Source organism: Corvus brachyrhynchos, unplaced genomic scaffold (assembly GCF_000691975.1).
Source record: "Corvus brachyrhynchos isolate BGI_N302 unplaced genomic scaffold, ASM69197v1 scaffold97, whole genome shotgun sequence".
Taxonomy (NCBI): Eukaryota; Metazoa; Chordata; class Aves; order Passeriformes; family Corvidae; genus Corvus; species Corvus brachyrhynchos.
The window spans coordinates 2,825,614-2,842,996 of record NW_008239758.1 but is presented as its reverse complement, the minus strand read 5'-3'; the positions used below and the strand labels follow the sequence as shown (position 1 = coordinate 2,842,996).

The window sequence follows — 17,383 nt, the reverse complement described above, 5'->3', positions numbered from 1 at the left end:
GTTGGGCTGAGAATTCTTATTTTGAAATAAAAAAAGTATTGACAATATGCATGTTAGAAATGGAAAAAGCTTTCTGTAGCCAAAGAGTTCAAAGAATGCTGGACAAGGTTCTGCAAACTTCGAAGGAGCAGTAGATTTATTCAGAAAATAGGCTTATAGCCTGAATAATGACAGGGTTTAGCCCTTTAACCTGTAACTGTGCTGCATGATGAGTGGAAAATTGCTTCTGAGAAATGGCAAGGGTTTTTTTAAATAATAGTGGTAAACTAGTTTGGAAAATATGTGATGTTTGGTATGTTTCTCGTAGCAAACTTAAGTTGTGTTCCAAAGGCTTGGTTGTAGGTTAATTAAATGAGAGATGCTTTTTGATGATCTGGAAAATACTAAGTAATTTTCTAGAATAGTTAATGTCCTTAGGTTTATGCTCAGAATGAACCCTTTTTATCTCATAGAATGGGATTTTGTGGAAAGAGAGAGTCTTTAATGAAAGTGCTACATATTCCTGAAATATTTTCTTATGCTAGTGCTCACTTAACTTCATGTTTAGTGTTGCAATTTTGCCATAAATTGATAACAGGTGAACAGCTAAAAGTCTGAAGTGTTCATTGGTGACAATATTGCAGCTAATGACTTAATTTTTAACTACAAGTTTATTTTACCAAGTCTAATAACTGTTCATTTGCATTTTATGCTGTTGAGTTAAACATTTGAAATTTCAAGTGGTGTTTTCTCAGTTTTAATTTTGAACAAGTTTAGAAAATAATTGTGCTGAGAACTAGCTTTAGGTGATTAAAAGCCAAGATCTTTTAGTTTATTCAGCTGTCTCTGTGACAGTACCACTCTTGAACAGAGTTCTTAAGGCAACTCTCATTGTGTACTGGTTTGGTCCTGTGGAGCTACAGTGTTTTTCTACCTTACTCTCTTTCAAAAGATAAAACCATCCACATTTTTTTTAATATACACAGCAATGTAGCTGTTAGTGCTTGGCTTTACATTAATTCTCCTTTAATATAAATTTATAAGGCAGGTAACGAATTCCTACAAGAATGAGTCACAAACATAGACGTGTGTGCAACAATGCCCACCTTAGCAACTGCCATGTAATGCTAAAATAGAAAGGAGATAATTCACATCTTGCTGCTCTTGTGAGGGTCCTCATCTAACCAAACATTTTATATGTGCATCTGCAAATTTATTTTTAGCTAAACCTGGGTATTTCAGTGTGCTTTAAACAGGGGGAACTTCTAAAAGCTGCACAGCAAACTTCTTGAGAGAGAAGTCCTTTTTCAGCTGTTCTTGATTTTTAGTGGCTTACATGTGTTTTAGCCAATCATATTTTTGTGGGTTTTATATATTAACTTTTTTTAAATAGAGGAGGTTACCACTCGCAGCATTACAGTCCACAGTAATAAATTTGTAGTCATTGAAGTCTTTATTCCTTAAGTCAGATATAAAAATAAAACAACACACCCCATCTTAAATGATATTTAAGAAGCCTGAGTTTAAACATAAGCCAAATTCCAGTTTTTGTCTTGCAGTGCTTGATGTGAAGCACTGTATCCACAGAGAATTCACCAAAGTCTTCAATGTGTATTAATGAGTAGAATTTGAAACTGTTTTTTAGATGGCCCAGTTTCAGAAGCAGGCTAAAATTTGGCCTCTTAGTCACTTGATAGTAAGTGTTGTATGGCCAAAGCAGATGGACTGCTCGATGTGCAGCAATTGTTCTTGTCTCTCTGATGTCTTGCCCTTAATCTTTCACCACTTGTACACCACATGCACTGAAGCATCCATCAATGCAGTTAGTCATAACCAGATAAGTGAGATGAAAATTCCTGACTTCAGCTCTACTTTATTTGCTAAATTTTTGCTTATAAACAGATGCTGGTGGTTCTTGTTCAAATCTTCTCTTCAAGCATTTTGCCCAGCATACCATATTAAAATTATGGTGCTGGTATTATTGACACATGCATGTCACACACTGAGCAGTAATAAAGAGCAGTCCAATCACTTTTGAATTTTGCATGCTGTCATAATTGCAGTTCTATTTTTTGCATCATGCAAATGAAATGGGAAGAAATAGGATCCTTACTGGGATGAATATTACAGACAGTTTCTGTTCCTGTACTTTTCGTTCTTTGTGAGTGTTCCTCAAACATCTTCTCTAACGGATTTGACAGGAAGCAACCCATTCATTTTTTCATTAGCAACAGATTCTCTTATTAAACAGTTTGAAAATGGAATAATACAGAGCTGAGATCCACTGTCCTTATAGAGTAAATGATGTGGGTAGTTCTCAATCTTCAAAAGCAATTTTATGTATGAATGTATTTGAACATCTGTCCACATGCATTTGTGGTGTAAATGCATCTACCCAGTCAAGACAGAATTTTTTCTTTATAACTCTCCTCTTACTCAGTGCACAAAGATAATGATGGTTTCTCATTTTATTAATTTTAAGTCTTCCCATCACTTTGGTATCTATCTCAGGATTATGACAGATATGCGATAATCTGAGACTGGCTCCCTTTCTGGTGAATCTTTCTCCTCTAGTGAGGAGATCTGTGTGTTTGAAAGCTGATGTTTAGCTGTTACAATGCCTAGACATTTTTCTTTCTGTGTCATCCTGGTCCTCTGTGTGCTTCCATGGCGTTTGAACTAGTTTATACATGGCAATGTGTTTTTAGTGCCTTACTGGTGAAGGAGTCTCTGGGGTTCCGAAAGGTAGAACCAAAGCAGAATTGCTGATGTCTTACAGGGTTTTATGGAATGCCAAGAAGGTGACTGATCATGGACTTATACAAGTGGCACTTCAATTTGCACAATTAAAGTCCAAAATTACGATTTTTTTTTTCTTTCTAGAATGGGAATGTATTTAAGATTAAGATTTCTGATTTTCAATATTACTGGTTTTAGGTCATCTTTAGTTTTTATCAAGTATCTTAGAAATTTTAATTTTACAATGACTCAAAAACAGTGTCAGAACAAAATACTTTTTTTTGGAGGACCAAGAAGATCCTTTGTTCAGTTCACTTGGACATATTTCACATGGAACAGTCCTTCTGCTGCAGTATTGTATGTACCATACTGTTTCATTCAATGATTGCATCAAAATCTGTCCTAAGACTCTGAGCTCCTCTGAAATCAGAAAGCAATCAAGTAAATCTGCATCACTAGCAATACCAAATACTATGCATTCTTTGCATCTGAAGAAGAGCCTGCTGGAGGTCATGCACATTTTTATAAGGCATCAGAATGTAAGAGATGCACAGAAACAGTTTTGTATTTGGAAAAGGTTCAGCAGTTTCTACTGACATGGAGGACTCGATACCACCTAAAATCATTTTGGCTACATGGGATTTATTTCTTGGCTATCCGTCACAGTCCACGTGTACAACCACTTAAAAGACAAAAATTAAACTTGCTAGTTACAGGAATCCTAAAAAATCTTGTACTATGTGTGCTCCACTTGAGAGTCTTTCAGAATCTTCCTCAGATTTTTTGTTTGCAAAATTTTCTTTGGAGAGTGACCTGAGATGATGCCTGGTTCGCTTCACCCTAATATGCTCAACATGGGGAAAGGATTCACTCAAGTAACTGGGCAAAGCTTCCTTTGGATTTGCCTAAGAATCCTCATGCTGAGGGCATATGTTGAATGAAGGGCTCTTCATATTGGCTTCTTCAAATGTTTGGTTTTATATAAAAAAAAAGGAATTAAAATACCAAAAAGAATTTAAATACCTTTAAGACTTTTTTGTCATGGCTTTCTCTCAATTGTTTAAGAACCGTAATATTGAAAAGAGTTTGAATATGTTGCAATTTGTGAATACATTTTCTAGCATTAAATTTACTTCTTGTTCTTGAATAGATAGGTTTTTTTTACAAGCACAGCATAACTGAAAATTGCCACCCTTGATCACTTTGTATATGGGTTAAAAGCTTTTCTCCAGAAGGTAATATTGACAGCTTTGACTACATTCCTGTAAGCATCTCCCATAGCTCTTCTGATAGGCTATTCATAATTTTATTTTAGAGTTTTGTCTTAAAACACAAATGTTCAAAATCTATAGCTCACTCTTCTGACTCCTAAAGTATGCTCAAAAAGGGAAAGCTGAAGTACTGTCCTCTTGATGCCTCAAAGACAGAAACTTTGTACCATGCCTGTTAGAGGGCATCTGGCATCAAAGGGAAATGAGGAAAGGTGAGAGGATTCAGTCTGTAATTGGATACTGAACTGGCAAAACTTTGTGTTTAAAATGGAATTATTTTCTATCCCTGCTGTTTTGTAATTGCTGTAGATTTTTTCATGTCTCAAACATGACTGGTTGCAGACCTCTAGGGTGGGTGCTGGACTCTTTGGGAATCAGTGTGCCCAGAATAGATTTTCGTGTACTAATACCAGATGCCAATGCCTTTCTGACTTGTCCTATTTTGTACTAAAAGGTCCAAGTTGTTCAGCTGCCTTTAAGCATTCCCATGCTGCAAAACCATTGCATTCCTTGCTCTTGTATTAGTAGGACTGGGATGTCTGACAGCACCAGTGCTGTTTTCTTTCTATAGTGAGGCATTGAACTTGGCCTAAGTTTGGTTGGGTTTGCATGGGTTAGTTCATTGCCTTTTTTCTCATCTGTGACTGTAGGGAAGACAGCAATTTGGGGAGAGACAGAATCCTTGTCCAAATGTGCTTGGTACACAGGATAAAGTGTAGGGGGCAGATCTCCAGCTGAGGATTTGCTCATTGGAATCTTGATGAGATACAGACAACTTTGCTGATGCTTTTGGGTGAGCTTTGATCCAAATTCTTAGCTCACGCGACATCAACACTTATTTTTCATTTTCACATCAACTGTTATGTTTTCACTCCAGCTCCCTGACAGCTTTAGACTGTCTGGTTGTGCTCTAGGAGGAATGAAAATAGCAGCTTTATCATGGGCAGAATATCACTGGTACTGTCTCCTACTGCTTTTCCTGTTTCTTTTGGAATGGAGGACCTATTTCAATGGTTTGTAGGAGCTTGATGAGCCCCAGATATCTTTGGGGAATTAATAATAAACCACAGAAAATATAGCCTGTCTTGGAAACGTAGGAGAAAGCTGTTTTATTATATGAAAGGGATGCTTTGTCTTGTAAATTTGAATCCTTCTCTCTTGCTGTACCAAAGTAGGTTTGCTCCGAGCAATAGGAGGAATTGTATTTGTAACATAAATTAAAATAGACTGATTTAAAGTGCATGAAGCCTTTTTATAATTTTTACCAGAAAAGGAATGAAAGACATTTCTGCATACTTTTAATTTTCTTTTACATGCTGGAACATTATAATTTTATGAGCATTCATGAAGCTGTATTTTGCTTATTGTTACTTTTGAGTAGAAGTTTGGCTGGAATAAACAGTAGTGTCATTTGGGCTATAAACAGATCAAAGATTTAAGAACTGGTCTGCTGCATATATTTAACAGGTATACAGCTAGTTAAAAAGCTATAAAACTATTGGAATGCATCAGGTTTTATAGAACTTTAACTTATTTGAATATATTCTGTAAGTCCTGTGGATGAGGTGGTGCTTTAGTCAGTTGAGTCCATTTCCATTTAGGAGTGGAGCAGAATGACAAAAAGTCTTTTGGATATAGTTAGAGCCCCAGGATCCAAAGTACAAAGCAGTCAAAATATTGTGTTGCAAAAGGTTGTCAGTAAGTTTGCCAAACTAACCAATGGATAACTGGTAGTTTTACTATGAATAAAAGGCTTTAATAATCAGAGGTCTCAGTGTTTAGGTAAATTTCTAAAGGCTTGTTTATGATTTCTCTATCTGTAGATGTTCAGAATATATAAAATATTTCTTAATGATTTAAAGGAACATGGCCTAAAAAAATGCTTACTGAAAACCAACTTGCTTAGAAAGAGTTTCTGGGGGTAGGAGGTGTAAAGAAGCTTTTGAAGCTTTGAAAATCATACCAGATAAGGAAAGTGAAACTTCAGATGCTGGGATGAGGTGTGCAGCACTGTGGGTAGGCCAAGCAGCCTGTGCAGGCCATTCCAGTAATTAAACTTTACTGCTTCTAAATGTGGATCAGTACAGAAGCAGTTAATTAGGATCTCTGCTTGGCACTGTGTTGTTCTGCCTCTCATGAAAAGGAATGGATGGCTTGTGTTGAGCTATGAATGTCTTATTTGGGAGCATATTAATTTCCTGTGCGAAAAACCTCAAAATAGTTGATATTTCACATGTAGGAATACTGATTTTCTGCTTAATTAAGCTGCTGTGTCTAACTCTGTTCTCAGTCAATGTAGATGTTTCAGTGATGCAGTGCTTTCCAGCCAGACTCTCCTGTGGAAATTTATTTTAAAAAGGGCAAATAAGATGTAATGAAATGTTTTTCATAGTAAACTTCAGACATGGACTCTTTTGTGTTGGAGCCACACAAAACAATTCTCAGATAAAGATGTTTGTTTTATGGAAGTGAGTTTTACATTTTGAAACTTGTGGGCTCAAAGGGCATAATTTCCACACCATGAGAGGAGTTTTCTTGCTTTTTGAGTGAGCATGAACATTTGCCTCTTACAGCTGTTAAACTGAACCTGTGCATGTAAAGGCTTTATATTGATTCCTTCCACTGTTGTTAGTTTAAAAGGCCCTGATGGAGAAAGCTCTTTCCCAGGTAGCAAGTCCCAGTAAAAAGGTTTAGCATTGTGTTTATTTGAAGAAGAGTCAGACTGGTTTGCTAGTACATTAATTTTTTTTTTAATCTTCATCAAGCTAGATTCTTTAGAAACTTAAGTGCAAGGCTTTCTAAATCACAATGATGTGTTCCTGTTTACAAATCAGATTCTTGTGAAACCAGGCACTGTTGCACTTCTTAAGAGCTCTCTCCTTTTCCATCTGTAAGAAAATAATTTCAGTACCAAATAGGGAAGCATGATTGAGTTACCTGGCTCTGTTTTACAGCATCTCATAGATACCTGTTGCTAGGAATAAGCTGGGGGTTTTAATTGTGCTTATTGGTTCTTTTTGAATGCTGTGTGTCAGGTTTCATGGTGACTTATTTCTTCCAAGGAAGGCGGTCTGCAATTCAGTATTTCCATACAGGACTGCAATGGGATTGTGCTTAATTTCGGTATTGAGCACAATTTGGTAGCCAAGGATTTGCTGGGATTAGTACTCTTTAATTGTTGATTTCATACTTAATAGATGAACAGTAGATTGTCTAGGCAGTGTCATTTAGATCAGAGCGAGCTATGATAGATAGCATTTGTTTGGGATATAAAACTAAAGACTGTGGATCTGAGATCCCATTTAGATTGCTAGTAAAGATTAAAACTTCCATCTTGAAACTTCTGTCTTGACTGGGCTTTGTTCTAGAAATTAGCAGGAGAAATAATACTGAAGGTAATTACATTTCCTACAGCTGTTTCTTTAAAGAGTATCCAAATGCATTAGCACACCTGTAAAACTAAATAAAATTAAGTTAAATATGCTGCAACTAATATACATTTCCCCACTTAAGATAAAGTGCAGAAGACAATGGAAATGGAAAATGAATGCATTCTGGCTCTAGATGAAAATGCTGCTATTGAACTGTTTCCAGAACAACATGTACTTGGATCAGTATTAAAGGGAACTATTGTGCATGTCTAAGCCAAATGACCTAGTGCATTGATAGTGCACAGTGTATTTCACAGTTACATAAATACCTAAACTGTGGGTTTTTTCAAGTCTATAAAACAAGTAAATTAGAATTTAAGCTAAAAGTAAAGGGAAAACTGTCTGCCTTAAGTATTTTTGTTCTGAAATTGACTCCAGTAGCTGCTCTATTATTGTTAGAGGGAAGCATGCTACTAACTTAATGATTCCAGGAAACAAGATACGTGACATGCTCCTCTATTTGACATTAAAGAGCCCCTCAAAGCTGCATTGTTATACTCACTGTGCCTTTAGGTAAAAATGTCAATAGGCTTCCACTTTACTTCAGTTCTTAAAGTATTATTTAGCAATGAACAGATCTTTCCTCCATTAGAGTGAATACCAATAAGAAGATCATTGCAAATGCTGGCAACAGGAAATATTTTTGAAGGAAGTGAAAAAGACTGTTGTCTCATTTCTGCTTTCATTTCATTTATCCACATCTTTCACATTGCTTTGCTTGTTTTAATTTCCTTTCTCTGTCAACCACTATTTTTGCTCTGTACTCATGCAGGCAGTGGTTTGTCAAAGACTGTTTTAGTCTGTATGAATCACTGAAGAATCTTGTGGAAGAAGTTAAACACTTATGTCACCAATAAAAGAACGTGAAATTTCATACCTTCTTTTAAAGAAGGCTTGTTAATAAATGAGCACAGTGTTGATGTCAGTAGAAGATTTTAAGCACCCATTTTGTAGTTTAGCACTAGATTTTTGTACAACTGTAAGTTTATATAATTATCTGTAACTTAAAACGTTAGTAATTGAGAATATTTTCTTTTATATAGATTACAGAAAGAAAAAGGAGGAAAGTGTGGCATCACTAAATATCAATATATATACTGTAGTGCTTGTTGCAAAAAAAAAAAAGGATCCAACACCAATATGATCTAGATCAAATATAAAGTCTTTAAAGTGTTACTTGGATGTATAGAGAACTTGCTGTTTTCTGCAGATCTACAATAAACAGGTTAGAGAGACTGCAGGTCTGCTCACAAACAGCAGTCATATTTGTCACAACATCAGGGTGTCCTGGTAAATTGGTATCAATGATGCCAGTTTTTGACCTCATCTTTACTCTAGGCAAGTATTTGTTTACTGTCAAAAATTTCACCTTATTTTTCTTTACTTTCCTTTTGGTTTTCCTTCTGTGTTGTTTTCATTTTATAACTCTGAGTGAAGGGATAAATGATTCAAAATATTAAAAGCCCCTTTTATTTTTTCTTATTGTGAAGCTTAGCCAGTCTTCTCAAGCAATAATTCTTAAGAACTTAGATCCTAGGGTATTGTATGTTTTTGGTAGTTTGACACAAAATTTTTACAAAATAATGTTTTAAAAACATAATAAGCTTTTGAGCAATACTCTCAACTAGGTTCACCTGAAGAAGGTATGTTTTTCAACATCAACACTGGAGGATAATAAAAATGAGGAGTTTTTACACATTTTATTACTTTCCATTGTTTTCTCCCTTAATCTCCCCATTTGTTTTCCATTAATGATCTGAAGCAACATTTCCCTGACTCAAAACAATCTTGAGCTTTAACTGTCTGGCTCTGACAAGAAATAGGAAACAAACTGTTCAGCTTTCACCATTCTGAAGAGTCCCCCAAAAGCAGTACAAGTGCATTTTGGAATATGACTTACTGCTCTGTCAACACATAGGATTTTGTTATTATAATTTCAAATGTTAAAGCAGTATTTTCTTAATCCTTTGTCTTCTTTTCTCACTCATATTATCTCCTAATATTTTGTAGAGAAACAACACAAACAAGAAGTATTTAATTTGTAGTGGAGTTTAAACTTTTGGTATGTATCAAAAATCTAAGTGATAGTCTCATATTTATTATGTCTTCTTGAAACTTTCTGGAATGCTTGGTGACCTTTTACTATAACAATATTTAATACAAGTAGCATTTATTACTCAGATTTGGAATGTTTTTGACTTTAAAGAGAACCAGTTGCTTAGGTCAGAGTAGTAGTCATCCCTTTTGTCACTGGGCAAACTTACACATTGTGACTTTTTTCCACAAAAGTGGCATAGTGTTTTCCAGGCTATACAGTACTAATTTAAAGTTATCACTGTATACATTAGACTGGAATACAGTTATACCACACCCTTCAATAGTATAAAGGCAAATATTGCTTGTTTTCCGCAATAAATATTTTATATATCTTCAAAAAATGGTTTTTCTTTCATATATCTTCAAAAAATGGTTTTTCATGTAGGGTCAAAACTCTTGGTCAGAAGATTATATTTTGTTTGAAAGAATTGTGTTCTCATGCTGGTTTGTTACACAAACTCATGCTGATACGAATTTATACATTATATGTACAAATATGCCATGAACATATATCCTCAGTTAACCCACAGCATATTAAACCCCACCTAGCCATGCTGGTACAGTGTTTTACCTCCTGTACTTAGTTGTAATGAAAAACAAGGTTGAAATACTTGAGTAGAGAATGGTTGTTTTAATATTCAGACTCACTTACAATGTTCTGTAATGCACTGCTTTGTGGGATATTGATGTCTTCTAAACTTTTAATAGCTTAGTAAACTTGAAATTTCATTATCTTTGGCCAGAATAGGGTATAATACAACTCCTATTGTTCAATTTTACCTGTAATATGTTCCTAGTTCTGTTTATAGCCTTTGTACCACTACTCTGACCATGGAAGTTATTTGCTAGGCCCTCCTGCAATCATTCTCAAGAACATGTCTGCTTATAACTGGGAAATGCAAAAGGTAGACTTTAGTGATAGTTTTTGTTGGCTGGTAATTTCCTTTGAGTCCCTTTCTAGTATTCCTGTTAAATTTCCTGTTCATTTGCACTTTGGCTACACTGAAATTTCTTTAAATTGTGAAATACATTTTAAAGAGACAAAGATTGGGATCCTAGTACAACAGTTCATTATAAGATTCACTCAGAAGTGTCATTTTTCTAAGGTCTGTCACTCTCTTAAAATACTGCTTCTTATTAGTTGCTGGCAAATGAGATTTTATCCTGGAAATTCCTAAGGAAAGGAGCGGGAAGTGGCAAGTGTGTTTTTTGGCTAGGTAGAGGAGGATGCCAGTACAGTAAGCTCTTGACTTTAGGATTGACTCTCTTGTGGTCCCTCTTGTGGTAGAAAGACCATTGTGAACATGGATGGAAAGATTGAGGTAGTTGATGTGTAGGGGTCTGAAAGTATCAGAAAGTTCCTGATGTGGAGTTCCTGGCTAGAAAACCAAATTTCTTGCTCTGAAGAGTGAGGAAAGTCAAGGTACCCATTAGGGAATATGACAGAGGGTTGATTTTCTTGCAGACAATTTCTACAGAGCTTGGAAGTAGGAACTTATTTGCATCTTGTATTTACATATTGTAAAGTTCTGCCCAGCTCTCTTTAGAAGTTTTACTCATTTTAATCAGGAGTTCACTCCTCCTTTTTGCTTGTAGAATATAGATTTTCCTCTTTTAAGATACTAAGTTGTGTAGGGGAGGGTCTGGAGATCCTCTTCCACAGACTAAACTGGGACTTCCCAGTTTAGTTCGCCCCCCAGCTCTGCCCCCATTTAATGTGGGCAGAAGGGTTGTGCTGTTGGTGTAAGCAACTTAATGCCTGATGCAGGTAAAAAAGGTGTGTGATCTATCTAAAACAGAAGTTAAGTCTTTCTTTCTCTGATAGAAGTTGTACCAAGGGGAGAAGATACTGTAAGTCTTCAGAAATGTGTTTGGTACCCTTCTTCCTTTAGGAGAGGAGGAATAAATGGAATCTGTTTAGGCTTAAAACAGTCTGTTTGGAGTTAGGTAACATGTCTGAGCAGCTAGATACCTTTAAATGTTATAAAATTGTGGCATGCTGCTTAATCTGTTTATTTCCATTCGCTTGTGTATTTTGATAAAGGATTGGTACAGTTTTCAATAAGCAGCCAAGGAGGATGTAGTGACAAAACAGTGTGGCATAAGTGAGTTATAAATTTCATTTGAAGGATTACAGTAATCTATTACGTGCTTATTATAAATACAAGGACTTAATTTGATTAATCTAGATGAGTTAAAGTTTTTACATTAGTATGAATATATGGTAGCAAATATGGACTTTCTAGCTGCATTTGTTGTTTTGGGGATGCTTGTAGCTTGAATGAAAAGTTTCTTCCTGGTGTTTCAGTCAAAGCTGTTTGATACTAAGTAGGATGGATTTTAGGGAATATTACATCCTTTCTTGGAATATAGAAAAGGGTTCCTTAAGGTTCTGTTTCTACATTTCATGACACTTATTTATAAACTCATGAATGGCTTCACAAACAAGTTTTGTGGGAAGAATATTAAATTATTAGTCCCCAAACCTGTAAGCTTTATTTTTAGGATTTACTCATCTAAACTAATAATAAACTCTGTATTATTCACTTGTAAAATTGTTTTGCTGATTTATAGCCCAAAAGACATTGCACATAAGCGAAGTCTTTCACCATAGGAAAGCAAAGAATTAACTATGAACTTTTGTGGGTTAGGGAACATGACATGAACACAAAGATCTAAGAGACTGTGCTGGCCAGTACAAAGGGGTTTTTGTAATGGTATGTTTGCAACCTTTTAATAACAATGAAAATATGAGATTGCTATCTTGAATAAGTCTCACTTGTTGATCTAGAAAACAAAAAAGTGTTGTTTTTCTGAAATAACTTTTAAGTTATAACTTACTTAAACTTATAATTGTTAAACTTGTGCAGATACTTTTAACACTGGAACAAATATTTATACTGAACTGGAGTTAATTTCTTTAGTCTCTTATTAAAGTTTTATAGGCATTAAAATTTACCATGTAAAGGAAATCTAAAAATATCAGAAGCTGCACATACTTGGGTATTATTTCTGTATGAAAGTACAATATATGCCATTTTGCATTTAATACAGTCTTGCCTAGAAGTCTGATTTTTGACTGTTGTTGTGGTCTGTTTTATGTAACTTAGGGCAAGTTTACATATTTTCATGACTGTTAATACTAAATTCTATACTAGCAAAAGGTTTAGGAGTCCTTTACAAGGAAACATCCAATACCATGTGGTCATTTTGACAATTTATGAAATGGAAAAGGAGAAAAATAAACAGTACCAAGCCTGACAGAGTTCAAGAAGTGTTTGGACAATACTCTTGGGTACGTGGTGTGACTCTTGGGGATGGTGCTGTGCAGGGCCAGGAGTTGGACTTGGTGATCCTTGTGGGGCCCTTCCAACTGAGCACTTTCTGTGATTCTGTGATCTGTTTAGTGAAATATCCATATTTTAGTACTTAATTCTCCTGATACCGTACGTGGCTGGAAGTGTATTTATGTTTTCCTTCATTTAAAACAGTTCACAAAATGAAGAACTGACATAGAAAACTTCAGGCTCAAATCCTTATTTTTAAAAAGCAAACCATTGTGGAAACAAACTCAAGTGGGAATTTAGCAAGATATTACTTGTAAATCCCACTATTGTGTCATCATCCCTGCCTGTTATCACCAGTCACTGGGGTGTTTTGTGCTCTTTTAAGTGACATGGATGAGATTGGATGAGTTATACTTTGTGTTCATGTCATGTTCCCTAACCTGCAAAAGTTCATAGTTAGTTCTTTGCTTTCCTATGGTGAAAGACTTTGCTTATGTGCAATATCTTTTGGACTATAAATCAGCAAAACAATTTTACAAGTGAATAATACAGAGTGAAAAAAGGTAAGTTAGTTGTGTAACACTTCAGAGGAACAGGGATGAAATCCATGAGTTCTAGCTTGCAGACAGCCCAGTATAGCTGTGAACAGACCCCATTGCATTTATTCCACAGTACTGTACAGTCTTTCAGAGTTGAGAGCTTCAATTACTTGTTTTCACATAATGCTGGTGTAATCTGTATATTAAATAGCATTTACCTAGGGTTTTTTTTTTTTTTTTTTTTTTTTTTTTAAATGTGTGACTTTTGAAATTAGCCTTACTGAGGAGTCAGCTGCTCCGTCTTGTCCAGCCATTGCTCAGTGAAACCTTTACAGGCTTTGGGCTTTGTCTTTACAGTAATTAGCCAGTGTAAATGTAAATATGTGAGAGAACTAGTCATATATTAACAGGTTTACTTAGCACAGGCAAATAGGGGAATGATAGTCAAAGTAGTATGTTCATGTTTTTCAGACTTCACTTTGTCTCCATAGATTATTTTTCTGGTTAAAATATCAAGACTCTTCCAAAAAGCTGTTCAGTGTATACAGATTAAACACCATCTCTGAATGTAATTATCCAAAGGAATTTCATTGGTTGTGAAGAGAAAGCCTGTAACTCCCCTATCTTTAAAATGTGATTTAGCCAGACAATGCAGATGTCTAAAACTGAATGGTGTTGCATAGAGCCTGAAACTAAAACTCTAAAGCTTATATTCAGATTTGAGTGTGATAAGTGTGGTATACACAGACTGCATCAATCAAATGGACTATATAGACTTAAACTTAAAAATACCAATCAGATCATCCTGCTAAAAGTTCTTACTCGTATTTATTAAACAGTTATGTGAGTTGTGTATTTAATAATTTAAGTATCAGCTTTAAAACATGGACAGTAGTAATGAGGAAAATAAGTAAGCAGTGGTGTACCTATAACACAAAATGCGTAGTTCATGATAGAGGATTTTTGACTGTGGAAAATGTGAAAAGTGAAAACAAAATCTGCCAGTGATTTTTAACATGAAAGAATTTATATCTATCAAAAGGAAACACATACATTGAGGGGTATGGGAAACCAAATGGGCTTCAGATTGTGTAACAGGCAATTATTGCACATAGAATTGAGCTACAAACTTTAGCAACCAGTTAAGTGGTGTTAGCCAGTACAGTTGACTTTTGACATCTTATATTGCCTTACATTCTTAAAATTTAGGTTATGTGAATTAAGGACAAATGTTTTGGTAATTTGGAACCAGTGACCAAGCTTGAGATACTTAATTTATATCACCTCTATATATGTGGGTGGCCAGTGATTTCACACTCAGTTTTCTGTTCCTGCAAGCTGTAGGAAGCCATCTCTGTCACTGTAAAGAATTGATTCCAGTTGGCTGCTACAAGTGTTTGCTTTTGTCTTGCATCAGAAGATGTCCAAGTTACTGTTAGTGGCATGTCTTTAGAATATCTTGCCATCTGCTGCACAGGACTATACGTTTGCTGGTTTTTCCAAATTTGAGCGTTGACTAATTAGGACCATGGAAAAAATTAAACAAAAGTTGAGAAGGGAAAAAGTAATGGGACAGCTGAAAAGAATCACTGGCATTCCAATACACTCTTTAAATAAACACAAGCTGTTTCATGCACTGTACTTGTTTTGAGCCTTACTTTTGTGTCTGCAGTACACAGCATTTATCTAGGGGATCATATCTATTTTTGCCAAAACATTTAGAGAAATAAGTTTTCTACTATAAAGGCTCTGAAAATCCAGCCTGACTTTATAACACAGCAGAATTAGGAGCTCAATCACAAGCAAAACACTAGAAATGGGAAATTAAAAAAAAAAATTTTCTTCTAATTTCTTGAAAATGAGATTCTTTCACTCTGAAAAGGTTTTAGGGAAATGCTTGATAGAGAGATGTCTCAAAGGACTGGTAGCATCATTTCACTCATCGCTGTCCGTTTGATCTCAAGAGTAGGTTTAGTTATTGTGAAAGGTGAACTGTGATGTTTCTCTAGGGGATAAATCATCATCAGGTCAATCTGGAACCTGAGTTCTTAAGAATGAGAGTTGTTCTTTGCTATTTGTAATCTTCATTAAAATTTTCTGTTTATTAGTCTTTGTCTGTGCATTTGAGTTCTTTTTGTGGTGCGTAGGGCTGTCTTCTCTGAGCCAACCAGTGCAAGGAGCCTAGGAGGTACTCCCAAGAGTCAAATTTGGCACCTGATGTAATCAGTTAAAACTGAGCTAGGAAGTCTTGTCAGTTTGCCCCAAAGTCAGTGGAGTTAAAAAATACACGTGGCCTATTTCTGTGTAATAGCTGTTTTTAAATTGGTATGTACAATAAAAATGCAATTAGACCTGGGAGATCAAACAACCTTTAAAAACCCCCAACGCAACCTCCCCAACAACAATGGCTAAAAACCAGGGGGGTTTTGTTTTAAATTCTTGTTCTCTTTTTCATTGAGAAACCCTGATGATCAGATAAAGCTTTGTTGTAAAGGGACAGATTGCAGTGTATTTGAACAGCTTCATCCAGCAAGGTTCATTCATACCAACCTCTTTGGCATCCAAATATTTTGGTGTAAATGCTTCTGTTAGGGATACTGATTCAAAAACTCATTACCCAGTCAACATATTCAACTTAAAATAGAGGTTTAAAAAAATTACATGGTTTGAATATTCTTCTGAATGTAAAGATATACATAAATGCAGGAGGACTTCTTGATTCAGAACGAGAATGTTTTGTGGTGAAGTTAGACAAATCCAAATTCTGATTAGAGAGTTAAATCTACTGAAATAATATGGGTTCTGAGGTTTTATGCTAATATTTAAAACACTTAGAATATTTACATCATACAGGTAATCCATATCTCAGAATTCCTAGCTTGAAATCTGTGAAAATCTATGAATGTGAATACAAATAATCCAGTTTCATGTTATTTTAAAAAGTATGCTCTCTGCTTGTTTTAGGGGTCTACCCTAATGTGAAGTCAGATAAGAATTTTACCTAGTTTTCCTTTCTTGCTTTAAGAATTCATGTTCTCTGTAAATGTCCATGCCTAATACAAACCATTCCATGATTTTTAAAATATGTCTGACATAACAAAACCATCATAACATATATTTAATATGGGTTACAAACATAACTATTGTTTTCCTCTCTGTAGTAGAGCTTTCTTGGCTTTCTTTTAATCTTTTCCAGAAGGCCAACATGTTTTATATGAAAACAAAGTTGGAATCATAAGCATCTGATATATATATATTTTTTTTAACATCTCCTTAGATGATAAAACCTTGGTTTTTTCATTCTTACTCTGCAAGGTTACGTTTGTGTGTGTGGCCAGGGTGCAGCTGCTGTGTGGGGTAAGGGAACAAGCCATTGGTATGGCTGAAACCCCAGTGTGCTGTGCAGCACACACACGCTGAATTAGATGGTGATGGCTGGCAAGTTGTGTTCCTTTAACCTCTTTCTGTCAGGTTGCACCTGTGACTTCATTCAGTGTCTCTCCTTTTTCTCTCTTTTCCCTCTCCCTTCCTTCTGCTTTTCTCCCTCACACTTCTTCAAATCTTTTTCCCAAACAGAGTTTTTCCTTAATGCTTCATTCTTACAGTTAAAGAACTTTCTTTGTAGTCCATTAATTTTTGATATTTAATTACTATTTGATATTTCATGTTCTTCTTTTCATTGTAATATCTTACTTATACCAGAATTTATGGAATAATCAAGATACATTGGAGGATTAGGACCTGAGAGAACATACATCCAGAATTAGGTAAGACCAATATAAAATTATTCTTTTTCTCTTGAAAATACATTCCACTGTTAGAGTTACCATAAAGATTGGTTCTACATGCTGAAAGATCCACCTCAAACTTGTTATTAGTGAATGCACATCTTCCTAGGGTGTGAGATTACTTAACCGGTACCACGGTGTTATCAACTCTTATTCAAGAGAGGAAATACGTGACCATTTTTAAATGTGATTTCCTCCTGTGGTGCCCGCTGTGTCTGGAGGCGCGTCCGCCTCGTCCCTCCGCCGCCGGGC

At 35.5% G+C, this 17,383-nt stretch overlaps 1 long non-coding RNA gene across 1 annotated transcript in view; it reads left to right on the top strand.

Moving 5' to 3' along the window:
* The first annotated feature begins 17,031 nt into the window (after positions 1-17,031).
* LOC108448733 overlaps positions 17,032-17,383 on the top strand; it is a 49,569-nt gene continuing 49,217 nt past the window's right edge. Inside the window, exon 1 of the long non-coding RNA XR_001864729.1 lies at positions 17,032-17,110. This is a non-coding gene — a long non-coding RNA (uncharacterized LOC108448733). The remainder of the gene's footprint in view (positions 17,111-17,383) is intronic.